Source organism: Entelurus aequoreus, unplaced genomic scaffold, assembly GCF_033978785.1.
Source record: "Entelurus aequoreus isolate RoL-2023_Sb unplaced genomic scaffold, RoL_Eaeq_v1.1 HiC_scaffold_31, whole genome shotgun sequence".
Classification (NCBI taxonomy): Eukaryota; Metazoa; Chordata; class Actinopteri; order Syngnathiformes; family Syngnathidae; genus Entelurus; species Entelurus aequoreus.
Window position 1 is genome coordinate 618,762 of NW_026907963.1, and position 16,427 is coordinate 635,188.

General features: G+C 37.3%; 1 long non-coding RNA gene across 2 annotated transcripts; it reads left to right on the forward strand.

Moving 5' to 3' along the window:
* The first annotated feature begins 6,304 nt into the window (after window positions 1–6,304).
* Window positions 6,305–13,883, forward strand: LOC133645289 (uncharacterized). Of its 2 annotated transcripts, XR_009824957.1 has the most exons (5): window positions 6,305–6,542; window positions 6,617–6,691; window positions 10,769–10,893; window positions 13,618–13,698; window positions 13,786–13,883. It is a non-coding gene; the product is annotated as an uncharacterized LOC133645289 (long non-coding RNA). The 2 variants fall into 2 exon arrangements; XR_009824956.1 differs by lacking the exon at window positions 13,618–13,698.
* The last annotated feature ends 2,544 nt before the right edge of the window (window positions 13,884–16,427 follow it).

Below are 16,427 nucleotides of genomic sequence, written 5' to 3' on the forward strand. Positions count from 1 at the left end.
AATGGCATTATTAGCTTTATTTGAACAAAACATCTTAGTGTGCATGAAACATATGTTTATTATTGTCATTTAGTCCTTAAATAAAAAAGTGAACATACTAGACAACTTGTCTTTTAGTAATAAGTAAACAAACAAAGACTCCTAATTAGTCTGCTGACGTATGCATTAACATATTGTGTCATTTATACACCTATTATTTTGTACACATTATGAGGGACAAACTGCAAAAATTGATTATTAATCTACTTGTTCATTTGCTGTTAAAATCTGCTTATTTTCTGTTTCAACATTTTCTATCTACACTTTTGTTCAAATGTAATAATCACTCATTCTTCTCTTCTTTGATACTTTACATTAGTTTTGGATGATACCACACATTTAGGTATCGATCTGATACCAAGTAGTTACAGGATCATACATTGGTCATTTTCAAAGTCCTCATGTGTCCAGGGACGTATTTACTGACTTTATAAACATAATATACATTTACAAAAAAAAGGAAAAAAGATTTTGTGACGATAAAAAATATCGATGTAATCACAGTAGTATCGACTAGATACGCTCTTGTACTTGGTATCATTACAGTAGATGTCAGGTGTAGATCCACCCATGGCATTTGTTTGCATTGTGATGGCGGTGAGATATTTTATCCTCCTACGGTGTGTAGTGAAGCATGTTTAGGTATTCCTCGTCCTCCAGTGATAATGCTACTTGTAAAAAACTTACTTTATTTGTCGCCATGGAGGCCAGGATTAGTGATTTAGAAGTAGCTGAAACACTGTGGATGTGTGTTAGCTGCGAGCTAGTTAGCCATGTCTTAAAGCAGCTCTTCCTGAGGGTGTTTCAGTGTTATAACTTCACCTTTATCTTGACTTTTTACACCAAAATGCGTCCATTCTCCCTTTTCTGTCTACACACTGTGTCTGCTTGTAAGTACTCTGTGTGTGTGTGCTGCCCAACAGCAGTAAAACCAGCAATGTCATGATTGACTATTTGCTTGATCAGTAACTTAACAAAGCTCCAAAGTTTTGGTTCACCTCCATCGTAGTTCACTAAGACGGGTCCTCGATTATATTTGTCATTAGGGCCTGGAATCTAGCTCTGCAAGACCTGGGATAGCTGAGTGGTTAACACTGTTGGCCACCAAGCAAGGGTTACTGGGTTCAAATCCCAGTAGGGAGTTAGTGTTTTGTTTCACTATCATTGTGATTTTGTGAGACAGGTTCTCAATTAAATATGTCATTGGGGCCCGAAATCTAGCTTCAAGAAGACCAGGAATAGCTTAGTGGTCAAAGCAGCTAGTGCCCAATCAAATGGGACTGGGTTCGAATCCCAGTCAGATCGTTTGGTGACTAGGAAAGATCCAGTCAGAGAAATTACTCCTTTATATCATAGTTTACTGAGACAGGTTCTCAACTAAATATGTCATTGGGGACGGAAATCTCCTGTCAAGAAGACCACAGATAGCTGAATGGTTATAGCAGCTAGCTCCCAATCAAAGGGTTCTGGGTTCAAATCCCAGTCAGGTCACTCTGAAGGTAGTAAAGATCTAGTCAGAGAAATAAATCTTTTGTGTGATAGTTTAAAGGTTCTCAATTATATATGTTATTGGGGCCCAAAATCTAGTAACAAAAAGACTAAGGATAGCTGAATGGTTAAACAGCTAGCTTCCAATCATAGGGTTCTGGGTTCAATCCCAGTCAGATCAATGATCTTTGATTTGTGTTTTGTAACATGTATTTAAAACAACAGAGTTCTCCTGTCTTAGAAAGGATCTTTGACCTGCATTTTTCCACAGTACAGTGCTCCCGTCAAACAAGATCTTTGATTAGTGTTCTGTGACAGGAGCACTCCACTGTATTATCCTGAATCAGATGCACCTGTGTGAGGTCGTTAGCTGCATAAAGACACCTGTCCAATCAGTAAGAGCCAAACATTCAGCATGGCTAAGAGCAAAGAGCTGTCCAAAGACACCAGAGACAAAATGGTACAACTCCACAAGGATGGAAAGGGCTACGGAGAAATTGCCAAGCAGCTTGGTGAAAAAAGGTCCACTGTTGGAGGAATCATTAGAAAATGGAAGACGCTAAACATGACGGTCAATCTCAATGGGAGTGGAGCCCCATGCAAGATATCACCTGGTGGGGTCTCAATGATGCTAAGAAAGGTGAGGAATCAGCCCAGGACTACACGGCAGGACTTGGTCAATGACCTGAAAAGAGCTGGGACCACTGTTTCCATGGTCACTGTTGGTAATAACGTCATGGTTTGAAATCATGCATGGCACGGAAGGTTCCCCTGCTTAAACCAGAACATGTTAAGGCCCGTCTTAAGTTTGCCAATGACCATTTGGATGATCCAGAGGAGTCATGGGAGAAAGTGTTGTGGACAGTGTTTTATCACATCTCTATCATAGTTTACAGACACAGGTTCACCATTACATCTGGTCTTAAGAAAACCCAAGGTAGCGGGTTACATCAATACTGTTAGCCAAGGGGTACTGGGTTCAAGTCCCACTTACGGTTTTATATCATAGTTTACTGAGACAGGTTCTCAATTAAATGTTTCATTGGGGCCCGAAAACTTTGTTCTAGAAGACCAAAGATAGCTGAAGGGTTAAACAGCTACCTCCCAATCAAAGGGTTCTGGGTTCAATCCCAGTCAGGTCACTCTACAACTAGTAAATATCGAGTCAGAGCAATTAGTCTTTTAAATGAAAGTTTACTGAGACAGTTCTCAATTATATATGTCATTGGGGCCCGGATATCTGGTAACAAATAGAGCAAGGATGGCTGAATGGTTAAACAGCTACCTCTCAATCAAAGGGTTCTGGGTTCAATCCCAGTCAGGTCACTCTACAACTACTAAATATCCACTCGGAGCAATTAGTCTTTTAAATGAAAGTTTACTGAGACAGTTCTCAAATATATATGTCATTGGGGCCCGGAAATCTGGTAATAAAAAGAACAAGAATGGCTGAATAGTTAAACAGCTAGCTTACAATCAAAGGGTTCTGGGTTCAATCCCAGTCTGGTCACTCTACAACTACTAAATATCCACTCAGAGCAATTAATCTCTTAAATGAAAGTTTACTGAGACAGTTCTCAATTATATATGTCATTGGGGCCCGGAAATCTGGCAATTGTATGGCCGAGGATAGCTGAATGGTTAAACATCTAGCTCCCAACAAAGGGTTCATGGGTTCAATCCCAGTCCAAGGTCCAAGCAAGGGAGGGGAGTAGCGTTATGTGGGGGAGTATCACCTCCCCAACACAGATTAAAGTCAAGTGGTAGCTTGTTAATTAACTTATAGTTAAAAAGGTAAGTATGAGTAATAATAATAACAAATAGTCTATAGTCCAAAAGTCAAGGGTAACCTCGGGGGTTAGCTCCTCCTCCTTGCCGAGGCTAAAGTTGGCTGGGATGGGCGGGAATAGAAAGATAGATAATTAATTCATTGTGAGTGTTGACCAATCAGCTCTCCTGGTCTGACTAATTGCAGTTGAGAAAATAAAAAAACTGCAATTGATAAAATAAAAAAAATAAATAATTGGATAATAAAAAAATAAGATTAAAAAAAACATGTCTGTCATGTAATTGCAATTGAGATAATTACAATTGAGTTAATTGAGATAATGTGTGAGTGTATGAATAAGAGTGTATGAATAAGAGTGTATGAATAAGAGTATATGAATAAGAGTATATGAATAAGATTATATGAATAACAGTGTATGAATAAGAGTGTATGAATAAGAGTGTATGAATAAGAGTGGATGAATAAGAGTATATGAATAAGAGTGTATGAATAAGATTATATGAATAAGAGTGGATGACTAAGAGTGTATGAATAAGATTATATGAATAAGAGTGGATGACTAAGAGTGTATGAATAAGATTATATGAATAAGAATGCATGAATAAGAGTGTATGAATAAGAGTGTATGAATAAGAGTGTATGACTAAGAGTGTATGAATAAGAGTGTATGAATAAGATTATATGAATAACAGTGTATGAATAAGAGTGTATGAATAAGAGTGTATGACTAAGAGTGTATGACTAAGAGTGTATGAATAAGATTATATGAATAAGAGTGGATGAATAAGAGTGGATGAATAAGAGTGTATGAATAAGAGTGTATGAATAAGAGTATATGAATAAGAGTGGATGAATAAGAGTATATGAATAACAGTGTATGAATAAGAGTGTATGAATAAGAGTGTATGACTAAGAGTGTATGACTAAGAGTGTATGAATAAGATTATATGAATAAGAGTGTATGAATAAGAGTATATGACTAAGAGTGTATGAATAACAGTGTATGAATAAGATTATATGAATAACAGTGTATGAATAAGAGTGTATGAATAAGAGTGTAAGAATAAGATTATATGAATAACAGTGTATGAATAAGAGTGTATGAATAAGATTATATGAATAAGAATGCATGAATAAGAGTGTATGAATAAGAGTGTATGAATAAGATTATATGAATAACAGTGTATGAATAAGAGTATATGAATAAGAGTATATGAATAAGAGTGGATAAATAAGAGTGGATGAATAAGAGTGGATGAATAAGAGTGTATGAATAAGAGTATATCAATAAGAGTGTATGAATAAGAGTATATGAATAAGAGTGTATGAATAAAATTATATGAATAACAGTGTATGAATAAGAGTAGATGAATAAGAGTGTATGAATAAGAGTGGATGAATAAGAGTATATGAATAAGAGTGTATGAATAAGATTATATGAATAACAGTGTATGAATAAGAGTGTATGAATAAGATTATATGAATAAGAGTGGATGACTAAGAGTGTATGAATAAGATTATATGAATAAGAATGCATGAATAAGAGTATATGAATAAGAGTGTATGAATAAGATTATATGAATAACAGTGTATGAATAAGAGTATATGAATAAGAGTGGATGAATAAGAGTGGATGAATAAGAGTGGATGAATAAGAGTGGATGACTAAGAGTGGATGAATAAGAGTATATCAATAAGAGTGTATGAATAAGAGTATATGAATAAGAGTGTATGAATAAGATTATATGAATAACAGTGTATGAATAAGAGTGTATGAATAAGATTATATGAATAACAGTGTATGAATAAGAGTGTATGAATAAGAGTGTATGAATAAGAGTGTATGAATAAGATTATATGAATAAGAATGCATGAATAAGAGTGTATGACTAAGAGTGTATGAATAAGAGTGTATGAATAAGATTATATGAATAACAGTGTATGAATAAGAGTGTATGAATAAGAGTGTATGAATAAGATTATATGAATAACAGTGTATGAATAAGAGTGTATGAATAAGATTATATGAATAAGAGTGTATGAATAAGAGTGTATGAATAAGAGTGTATGAATAAGAGTGGATGAATAAGAGTGTATGAATAAGAGTGTATGAATAAGAGTGTATGAATAAGATTATATGAATAACAGTGTATGAATAAGAGTGTATGAATAAGATTATATGAATAAGAGTGTATGAATAAGAGTGTATGAATAAGAGTGTATGAATAAGAGTATATGAATAAGAGTGTATGAATAAGAGTGGATGAATAAGAGTGGATGAATAAGAGTGGATGAATAAGAGTGGATGACTAAGAGTGGATGAATAAGAGTGTATGAATAAGAGTATATGAATAAGAGTGTATGAATAAGAGTATATGAATAAGAGTATATGAATAAGAGTGTATGAATAAGAGTATATGAATAAGAATGCATGAATAAGAGTGTATGAATAAGAATTCATGAATAAGAGTGTATGAATAAGAGTGTATGAATAAGAGTGTATGAATAAGAGTGTATGAATAAGAGTGTATGAATAAGATTTATTCATGTATTTTATTATATAAAAATGGGAGCCCTTACCTCCCTGCTTGGCACTCAGCATCAAGGGTTGGAATTGGGGGTTGAATCACCAAAATGATTCCCGGGCGCGGCCACCGCTGCTGCTCACTGCTCCCCTCACCTCCCTGGGGGTGATCAAGGGTGATGGTTCAAATGCAGAGAATAATTTCGCCACACCTAGTGTGTGTGTGTGTGACAATCATTGGCACTTTAACTGAACTTTTAATGATGTTATTCATATTATTCAGATTGAAAAGCTTAAGGGGCCGCATGTGGCCCCCGGACGTTCATCTGCCCAGGTCTGTGCTAAGGTGATCTCTAGAAGTGGTCCACACTCCATGTCAGTAGGTGGCGGTAATGCACACCAGAAGGTTGCTTGCCAACCAGCTATAAAAACAAAAGAAGAAGAAGATCCACACTTCCGGGTGGTGATGACGTCGCGTCGTGACGTCATATTTCAAAATGGCAGAGCCCGCGGAAAGACCCCCTGGAGTCGACTCCATTTCCCAAGAAAAGATGTCAACAGCGCGACTTGTAACAATTATAAGGCCGAGGAGGGTTATTTGAACACACACCATTCAATTATTATAAATGAAAGTCACGTTTTGTAACCGCTCTGGTCTCGTCCCAGCGGAAGTGACGCTAGCACGTCATCAGAATACAACAGGTTGCTAGCTAACACGCCTCCTATCATGTCAGCGCTGTTATTTGTTCCAATGTCATTCATTCCTTCTCATTTAGATCAACACGACGAGAGAGACATTCTGCCGCTAGACGAAGGTCACCGAGCAGCGACGAAGTTTGCATTTTCGGTAGGTGAGTGTTCAATTGTCCTCCGAGAAAAGTTGCATGAAGTCATTCTATTACACAGGTGAAAGTCATACACACATAATATGCTGGAAAAGTCCATTCATGTCAGCAATTAACTTCAAATGTCAAACTCATTTGTGATGTTAAAGGGAAAACAGTACTTAACTGTGCTTAAATGTATTTATATTATTCAAATGTGAATGATGCTGTATAATAGACTGTATTTATGTTATTGACATGTGAATAATGCTGTATAATCAGTGTTGGGACTAACGCGTTACAAAGTAACTAGTAGTCTAACGCGTTATTTTTTATATTCAGTAACTCAGTTACCGTTACTACATGATGCGTTACTGCGTTATTTGATGTCATTTCTTATGTAGTATCGGCTAAAAACAGAAGATCTGAGTGTGTTTTATTGGAGAGTTGCAGTGTCGTCCTTCTGAATGATTCCCGGGCGCGGCGCCGCTGCTGCCCACTGCTCCCCAAGGGGATGGGTCAAATGCAGAGGACAAATTTCACCACACCTAGTGTGTGTGTGTGACAATCATTGGTACTTGAACTTGAACTTAACTTAATTCTTCCTGTGTCACAACGGGGACAAGAGAAGAGGCGCTGTGTGTGTGTGTGTGTGTGTGTGTGTGGGTGTGTGTGTGTGTGTGTGGGTGTGTGTGTGTGTGTCTGTGTGTGGGTGTGGAGGGGGCGGGGGGGCGTGTCTGTGTTTACTTACAAGACATCATGGTGGAGCTGAAGCCGAGTTTCTTAACATGGAGATATTCTAGACTGACCATGTGTCTTCTTTTGCGGGGCTGTCCGGGCGGAGTTTCTTAAATGCCTCAAATGTCCGGCAGGGTTGCGTATATTTTCAATGTACGTTCAGGGTTAAGATGGGGTTAAAAACCAAACTAATTGTGCACACGCAGCAGCATTCGTGAGGGAGGGACAGAGAGAGCGAGGGAGTGGATTGATTGATTGAGACTTTTATTAATAGATTGCACAGTACAGTACATATTCCGTACAATTGACCACTAAATGGTAACACCCCAATAAGTTTTTCAACTTGTTTAAATCGGGGTCCACATTAATCAATTTATTTCAAACTGTCATTGCTCAAAACATAATATTAAATCAAAATCCATGTTATTATGAATTATTGACCTATCCAAGGTTCCCATTACTTCACATCCAATATTCCACTTTGAAAAATATTTTTGGTGGAAGATTTTGCATATTTTGTGTGTTTGCCATTAAAAACATAGTTTTGTTTGACAAAAAAGGGCGGAAAACAGACAAAAAAAACAACATAACTAAAACATTTTGAAATGAGGGATAGATCTGAAGTTGATGTAGACTCCAGAGATTTAAGCGTTAAATATAAAATGTTTGTATGCCCTGGCACACCATTATCATCATTTCATGACCCAAGCAAAACACTTTTTACACTTTTATACTGAAATAAATACACCTACAACTTATTCAATAAAAACATAGAAAAAACTACCAGCAGCGGTAAAGTTTAGATCCATGAAGGAAAGAAGAAAGTGAATGAATGTTTATAACTGAATACATTTACATATGTATAGAAATTTGTTTTCTTTCTTTATTTTTTTTAATGAATTAAGTAACGTTTATGACAACCTTTTTCCAAAACACAATATATAATGTGAGATATAACAGGATAATGCATACGTTTATCTTTTTTGTTGTCAAAACGCTTACCAAAAAGTGGGACCCCAAAAATTTACTGTAGGACCCCATTTTTATGACTTGATGGGGTCCCTGGGACCCCATTTTGAAAATTCCTAGCGCTGATCAACAGATTGTATTATTCTCCAGTGCAATAACAGTACTTAAATGAAGGCTTAAAGGGCATTAATGGTAGCTTTAAAAAAAGAAGAAGAAAAAAACAAGTAACTAAATAGTTACTTTTCACAATAACGCATTACTTTTTGGTGTAAGTAACTGAGTTAGTAACTGAGTTGCTTTTGAAATAAAGTAACTAGTAACTGTAACTAGTTACTGGTTTTCAGTAACTAACCCAACACTGTGTATAATAGACTGTATTTATATTATTCACAAGTGAATAATGCTGTATAATAGACTGTATTTATATTATTCACATGTAAAAAATACCTTAGTGTTTATTTTTATTGTGAGCGAACTGTGGTGCTGAATTTCCCCGAGGGATCAATAAAGTACTTTCTATTCTATTCTAAAAACATCCAAATCCATTGCTATTCTTTGTATAAAGTAAGACACATGCTGAATAAGAAATATCTGCACATGATTCCTTGAGTAATTCGATTACAAAATACATTCGAGGAATTGTTGCTGCCTCGAGGTGTCGTATATATATTTTTTTACGGCATTTTGCCTGGTTCACTAAACAGTAGTCAAAGCTCACGTTTCGCACAGACTGTTTAGGTGTTGCACAGCGTGTTTACGTCACAGATCATCCCCCCCTTGCACTGCACGACACCGCTCTTTTAAGTACGCTCCAGTTTAGAAAACGTTTAAACGGCACCGTATGATAATCATCAAAAACGCACGAGAGACAAGAACTTTGTTTATGCGGTCACACCACACAGCACATAGGGCTGTGAGCGCACCTGTTTTTATTAGCACATACACATTTTTAGCTGTGCGTGTCAGCCTTCAATAATGAAAACAGGCGTTTAGGAAATAAGACGATTAGGCCAACCACAATAATTGAGGGCACATCTTAACGTGTATAATTAAACAAAATGATGATTTATTCGATTAATCGATCGGGATATTCGATAGAATACTCGATTACTAAAATATTCGATAGCTGCAGCTGTAGTTATATTATTCTTTTATTTTTCCATATCTAACATACTGTGTTGAACTTTGGGGAAATGTTTATAGAACAAACACAGGCTCAATAATTCAACTTGAAAAAAGGGTCATTAGAATAATACACAAGGCTGGCTACGATGAACCTACCAATCCATTATTCGTAAGTTCTAATGTAGAGGTGTCAAACTCATTTTAGATCGGGGGCCACATGGACAAAAATCTACTCCCAAGTGGGCCGGACTGGTAAAATCAAGGCACGATAACTTAAAAATAAAGACAACTTCAGATTGTTTGTTTTTTTCTTTGTTAAAAATAGAGCAAGCACATTCTGAAAATGTACAAATCATAATGTTGTTGTTTTGTTTTTTACACTTACATGTTGCGGTTAATAGTATTCTACCTTTATTTGTCGATATGTATACTTTCTGATTAAATGATGTGATAATGTTCATCAGTCAACTCATTGGTGTTCATTTTTAATCTATTAAGATAAAAGAATAATATGTTATTTAAATGGAGGCTTCTCACATGATGAGATAACTTCTGGAAATGACTGGCTCATAAGGGTCAAAGCTATAAATGTGTGTGTCCAAGTTAAAGGAAAAGGCAGGCTGTCTTCTTCTAATGGATTTATTACAATCTTTACAAGCTGGGTAACGTTTGCTGTGGTCTGGAACAACATGGCGCACAAACAACTATCAGAAATGCAGCCAATATTACGTACAGATAATGTGTCATGAGACATGCAAATATAAATGAAATGCACAGAGGACATAAGTAAAGGAAATTAAATGAGCTCAAATATTCCTAAAAACGAGTCATAATGATGCAATATGTACATACAGCTAGCTTAAATAGCATGTTAGCATTGATTAGCTTGCAGTCATGCTCTGACCAAATATGCCCGATTAGCACTCCAACAAGTCAATAACATCAACAAAGCTCACCTTTTGTGCATTCGCGCACAGCGTAGAACGTTTGGTGGACAAAATGAGACAAAGAAGAAGTGGCATAAAACACGTCTTTCTGTGGCAGCGTCGGAGAAAGTTGTACATGTAAACAAACAACAATGAGTTCAAGGATCGCTGAAATTAGTAGGACAAAACAGTGCTTGCTAAATCCTCTCATCAGTGAAGCATGTTTAACATAAACAGTGGGACTTCTAACAATTAGGAAGGTTTGTGTCATGTTTGTTCTCCTACAGAAAATATATTCAAATAAAAATGTTCTTCATCTTTTTCCATCTTCACACATCTCTGAAAGAGGTCCAGGGAGCCACGAGGGCGGTGCTAAAGAGACGCGGGTTGCTGACCCCCGGCCTACACCCTAGACTGGCCGCCAGTTCATCACAGGACACATGAACAAGCCTTCGCCCTCAAATCAGAGAAGTATTCATTTACTCTAACATGATTTGTATTCAGTTCAATGCATTTATTGTCATTGTCATAGTGAATAACACACACACTGCATAGTAACCATGTATCAAAAATGCGTTAGGTGGTGCAATCCTGACCCATGAAACGCGTAAACACAAAGGGTGCCACGAACGATGCACAAAATTCACAGTCTGGTATGGATCGGTACTTGAGCGGCGCCGTTCGATACATTTTTTCAATACCCAAAAGAGGGAAATGTTCATGCCTTTTTTTTAACTTGTAGTTTATTGAAATTGTCGTTGTCCACGACAGAAAACGGTCGGCAAGGCGAGTTTATTTACAGAGCACAGTTCGTACTACAGGCAGGCCAGTCTAGTACCCGCACTCTTTTACTACGAAGCCACGCTGTTGTAACACGTGCAGAATGTGGCTCGGCGATATCTTACTGAAATAAGCAGGGGCGGCCATGAAAAAGACGTCGCTTGGATGGCAACTTTTGTTGCTCCAAAACCTGTATGTACCTTTCAGCATTAATGGTGCCTTCACAAACGTGTAAGTTACCCACTAATACACCCCCATATCATCAATCTTTATTGCAGACCTTCAGATCCATTTAAACATATAAAAACAGAATATAATACATTAAAAAACAAAACAATAAAAACATACATTAAAAACAAAACAAAACAAGTTTTCCATACAATTACAGACGCTGGGTTTTCAACTTTGCGCCTAGAACAATCCGGATGGTTCTTTTCCTCTTTGGACCGGAGGACACGACGTCCACAGTTTCCAAAAACAATTTGAAATGTGGACTTGTCAGACCACAGAACACTTTTCCAGTTTGCATCAGTACATCTTAGATGAGCTCGGGCCGAGCGAAGCCGGCGGCGTTTCTGGGTGTTGTTGATAAATGGCATTCGCTTTGCATTGTGGAGTTTTAACTTGCACTTACAGATGTAGCGACGAACTGTAGTTACTGACAGTGGTTTTCTGAAGTGTTCCTGAGTCCATGTGGTGATATCCTTTACACACTGATGTCGCTTTTTGATGCAGTACCAACACAAATACAACTTTGAGACTACGTGCTTTCTGAGAAGATTACCGTAGTAACTAGTATATCATGCAAAAGCGCAGATTCCAACCAATCAGTCCATCTTAGATGAGCTCGGGCCGAGCGAAGCCAGCGGCGTTTCTGGGTGTTGTTGCATTTATCAACAACACCCAGAAACGCAGAGTTTTGAGGACGAAAATGAATTGATACCATTTTAGAATAAGGCTGTAACATAGCAAAATGTGGCAAAAAATGAAGCGCTGTGAATACTTTCCGGATGCAGTGTACAGTATAAAGGGCAGATCAATAGAAGTGATAATTAGACGTTGCAGTTCATGGGTGGGATGTGAGAGAGGGTCACTGCCTGAGGATACAGACGAGCTGTTGGCAAGTTGTCCTGGCACGTATAGACCTGTTCCTTCTACCTGAGGGCCGCAGGTGAGGAGCAGGGTGTTGTTGGTCACGCAGGATGCTGTGCACTCGCCTCAGACAGCAGGTAGTGTAGACTGTGCCCATCTCTGGAAGACTTGATTTTTTTTCAGCTGTTTTAATCACAGATTAGAGAGTCTGCTGTCATGGCACACTTCTAAAAGCTCACTCTTACACTAGGAAGCGGAGTCATTCATTGCACTTTACCTGACACATGAAACGTGACAAATACGATCGCTGGGATGAAACGGATCAGGCCCGTGAACAGGTTCTATCCGGATGAATTTGCTAAGTATACAAATGAGCTGAAATTTTTGTATGAAAGAAACTGCTGTTTTGAATGTGTCCACTAGATGTGGCAATGGCAATTCTTTGTATCTTTGTAGATGATGCTACATACAGTATGTACAAAAAAAATAAAACACATGATGTTAGTGCAACAGTCGAAGAAAATTAGCAAACTGCATAAATAACATCCTGTAATTTGATTTTGATATTTTTTTTTTAATCTTGTTAGATTGAAAATGAACACCAATGAGTTGACTGATGAACATTATCACGTCATTTATTCAGAAAGTATAAATAACGACAATTAAAGGTAGAACACTATTAACTGCAACATGTAAGTGTAAAAAAACAACATGATTTGTTTATTTTTGAGAAATTCTATTTTTAAACAAAGAAAACAATCTGAAGTTGTCTTTATTTTTAAGTTATCGTGCCGTGATTTTACCAGTCCGGCCCACTTGGGAGTAGATTTTTCTCAATGTGGCCCCCGATCTAAAATGAGTTTGACACCTCTGGCCTAGATAAATTGGTAAACATCCTCACAAATATTGATATAAAGCATAACCGTATTTTCCGGACCATAGGGCACACCGGATTATAAGGAGCACTGCCGATGAATGGGCTATTTTTGATCTTTTTTTCATATATAAGGCGCACCGGATTATAAGGCGCATTAAAGGAGTCATAATATATATATTTTTTTCTAAATGTAAAAGACTTCCTTGGGGTCTACATAACATGTAATGGTGGTTCTTTGCTCAAAATGTTGCATAGATGATGTTTTACACATCTTCAAGCCGCTTCCGGGTGCGCCGTTTTGTGGGCGGTCTTATTTACGTGGCTCACCTTCGGCAGCGTCTTCTCCCCGTCATCTTTGTTGTGAAGTGTCAAAAGATGGAGCTAACTGTTTTAATGACATTCAGACTTTACTTCAATCAATAACAGAGCAGCATCTGCTCATCCAGAAACAACAACACCAGAAATGTGTCCCGTGAAAAACCGTCCGACCAGAACTCTAATAACTAAAGTTCCTTGGGTGAATAATGGTAACTCACTACACCGGTATGTTTTAGGGCTTTCATGGAGAGTTTACTGACTGAAATAAGTAATAACTTTACCCTGCTTTTTATTAGAAATGGCAACAGCAGAGGATGGATGTCCCATAACAAGAAGGTGGAGAAAAAGAAGAAGCTTATCGACTACGGTGTCTGCACGGACTACAAAGGCGGACCTGCACAAATTTTCAGGTACCAGAAGGTAAGAAAAGTTTCTTTTGCATAATATTGCAAAACAAAACACCAGAAAATATGTCTTACCTTATACACACACCATAATAATACTCCTATGTTGAAGCACAGTACAATCCATCAAGCGGTGCAGTTTCATAGCTGACCAAAGTCCTACTAAAACGTTTTGATAGATTTTTGAGCGCCGTGTGTAATGTTCTATATTTTCAATGGAGCATATACAATGTTGGTGTTGTTTACTTGAGTCATATTGCGGTCTACACGAAATAAAATCAAATCAATAATGGAGCAGCATCTCCTCATCCGGAAACAACCACACCGGAAATGTGTCCCGTGAAAAACCGTTCAACCGGAACTCTCTAATAACTAAACTTCCTTGGGTGAATAATGTAAACTCACTACACCGGTATGTTTTAGCGCTTTCATGGCAAGTTTACTGACAGATATAAGTGAGAACTTGACACTACTTTATATTAGAAATGGCAACAGCGGAGGATGAATGTCACATAACAAGAAGATAGAGAAAAAGAAGAAGCTTATTAACTACAAAGGCGGACACACAATTTTTCAGGACTCATGCAGATCCCAAGTACAGATCAGCAGGTACCAGAAGTTAAGAAAAGTTGCATAATATTGCGAAACAAAACGCCAGATAATGTCTTACCTTATACACACACCATAATAATAGTCGTATGTTTAATGCGCCTACAATCCTTCAAGCGGTGCGGCTTCATAGCTGACCAAAGTCGTGCTAAAACATTTTGATAGATTTTTGAGCGCCGTGTCTAATGTTCTATATTTTCAACGGAACATTTAAAATGTTGCTGTTGTTTACTTAAAACCCATCATAGTGCAGGCTACACGTATCTCTTATGTTTGACTGCCATCTACTGCTCACACTTATAATTACACCATGTACCAAATAAAATAGCCTCGAGGTGGGTAAGCTCAACCAAACTTGTTCATTACATTAGGCGCAACTGTAAGAGATGTCTCAAAACGTCATCAGGAGTCCCGACTAAACCCGTAAATGTAAGAAATCGTAAAAAAATGCATATTTTACGGAATTTTTTTTTTGCTAAAATGTCGTAAAAAAATTCAAAAAAACGGACTTGCTTCAGCAGCACAATTCTGGTGCTGTAGTTATAGGAGATGTCTCAAAACGTCATCAGGAGTCCCGACACAACCCGAAAATGGAATAAAATGCATATTTTACGAAACAATTTTTTTGCTAAAATGTCGTAAGGGGGGACCCTTACAAAAAATTCCAAAAAACGGACTTGCTTTTTTTGTAGGAGATGTCTCAAAACGTCATCAGGAGTCCCTACAAAACCTAAAAATTGCATAAAATGCTTTTTTTGGGAAAACTTTTTATTTACAAAAAAAATTTCAAAAAACAGACTTGCTTCAGCAGCACAATTCTGGTGCTGTAGTTGTAGGAGATGTCTCAAAACGTCATCAGGAGTCCCGACTAAACCCGTAAATGTAAGAAAATGTAAGAAAACGCATATTTTACGAAAAACATTTTTTGCTAAAATGTCGTAAGGGGGGACCCTGTCGTAAAAATTCCAAGAAACGGACTTGCTTCAGCAGCACAATTCTGGTGCTGTAGTTGTAGGAGATGTCTCAAAACGTCATCAGGAGTCCCGACAAAACCCGAAAATGGAAGAAATTAGAAGAAAATGCATATTTTACGGGAAAAAAAATATTTTGCAAAATGTCGTAAAAAAATTCCAAAAAACGGACTTGCTTCAGCAGCACAATTCTGGTGCTGTAGTTGTAGGAGATGTCTCAAAACGTCATCAGGAGTCCCGACTAAACCCGTAAATGTAAGAAAATGCATATTTTACGAAAAACATTTTTCGCTAAAATGTCGTAAGGGGGGACCCTGTAGTAAAAATGCCAAAAAACGGACTTGCTTCAGCAGCACAATTCTGGTGCTGTAGTTGTAGGAGATGTCTCAAAACGTCATCAGGAGTCCCTACAAAACCTAAAAATGGCATAAAATGCTTTTTTTGGGAAAAAAAAATTTTACAAAAAAATTTTCAAAAAACAGACTTGCTTCAGCAGCACAATTCTGGTGCTGTAGTTGTAGGAGATGTCTCAAAACGTCATCAGGAGTCCCGACTAAACCCGTAAATGTAAGAAAATGTAAGAAAATGCATTTTTTACGAAAAACATTTTTTGCTAAAATGTCGTAAGGGGGGACCCTGTCGTAAAAATTCCAAAAAACGGACTTGATTCAGCAGCACAATTCTGGTGCTGTAGTTGTAGGAGATGTCTTAAAACGTCATCAGGAGTCCCTACAAAACCTAAAAATGGCATAAAATGCTTTTTTTGGGAAAACTTTTTTTTTACAAAAAAAAATTCCAAAAACGGACTTGTTTGAGCAGCACAATTCTGGTGCTGTAGTTGTAGGAGATGTCTCAAAAGTCATCAGGAGTCCCGACTAAACCCGTAAATGTAAGAAAATGTAAGAAAATGCATTTTTTAAGAAAAACATTTTTTGCTAAAATGTCGTAAGGGGG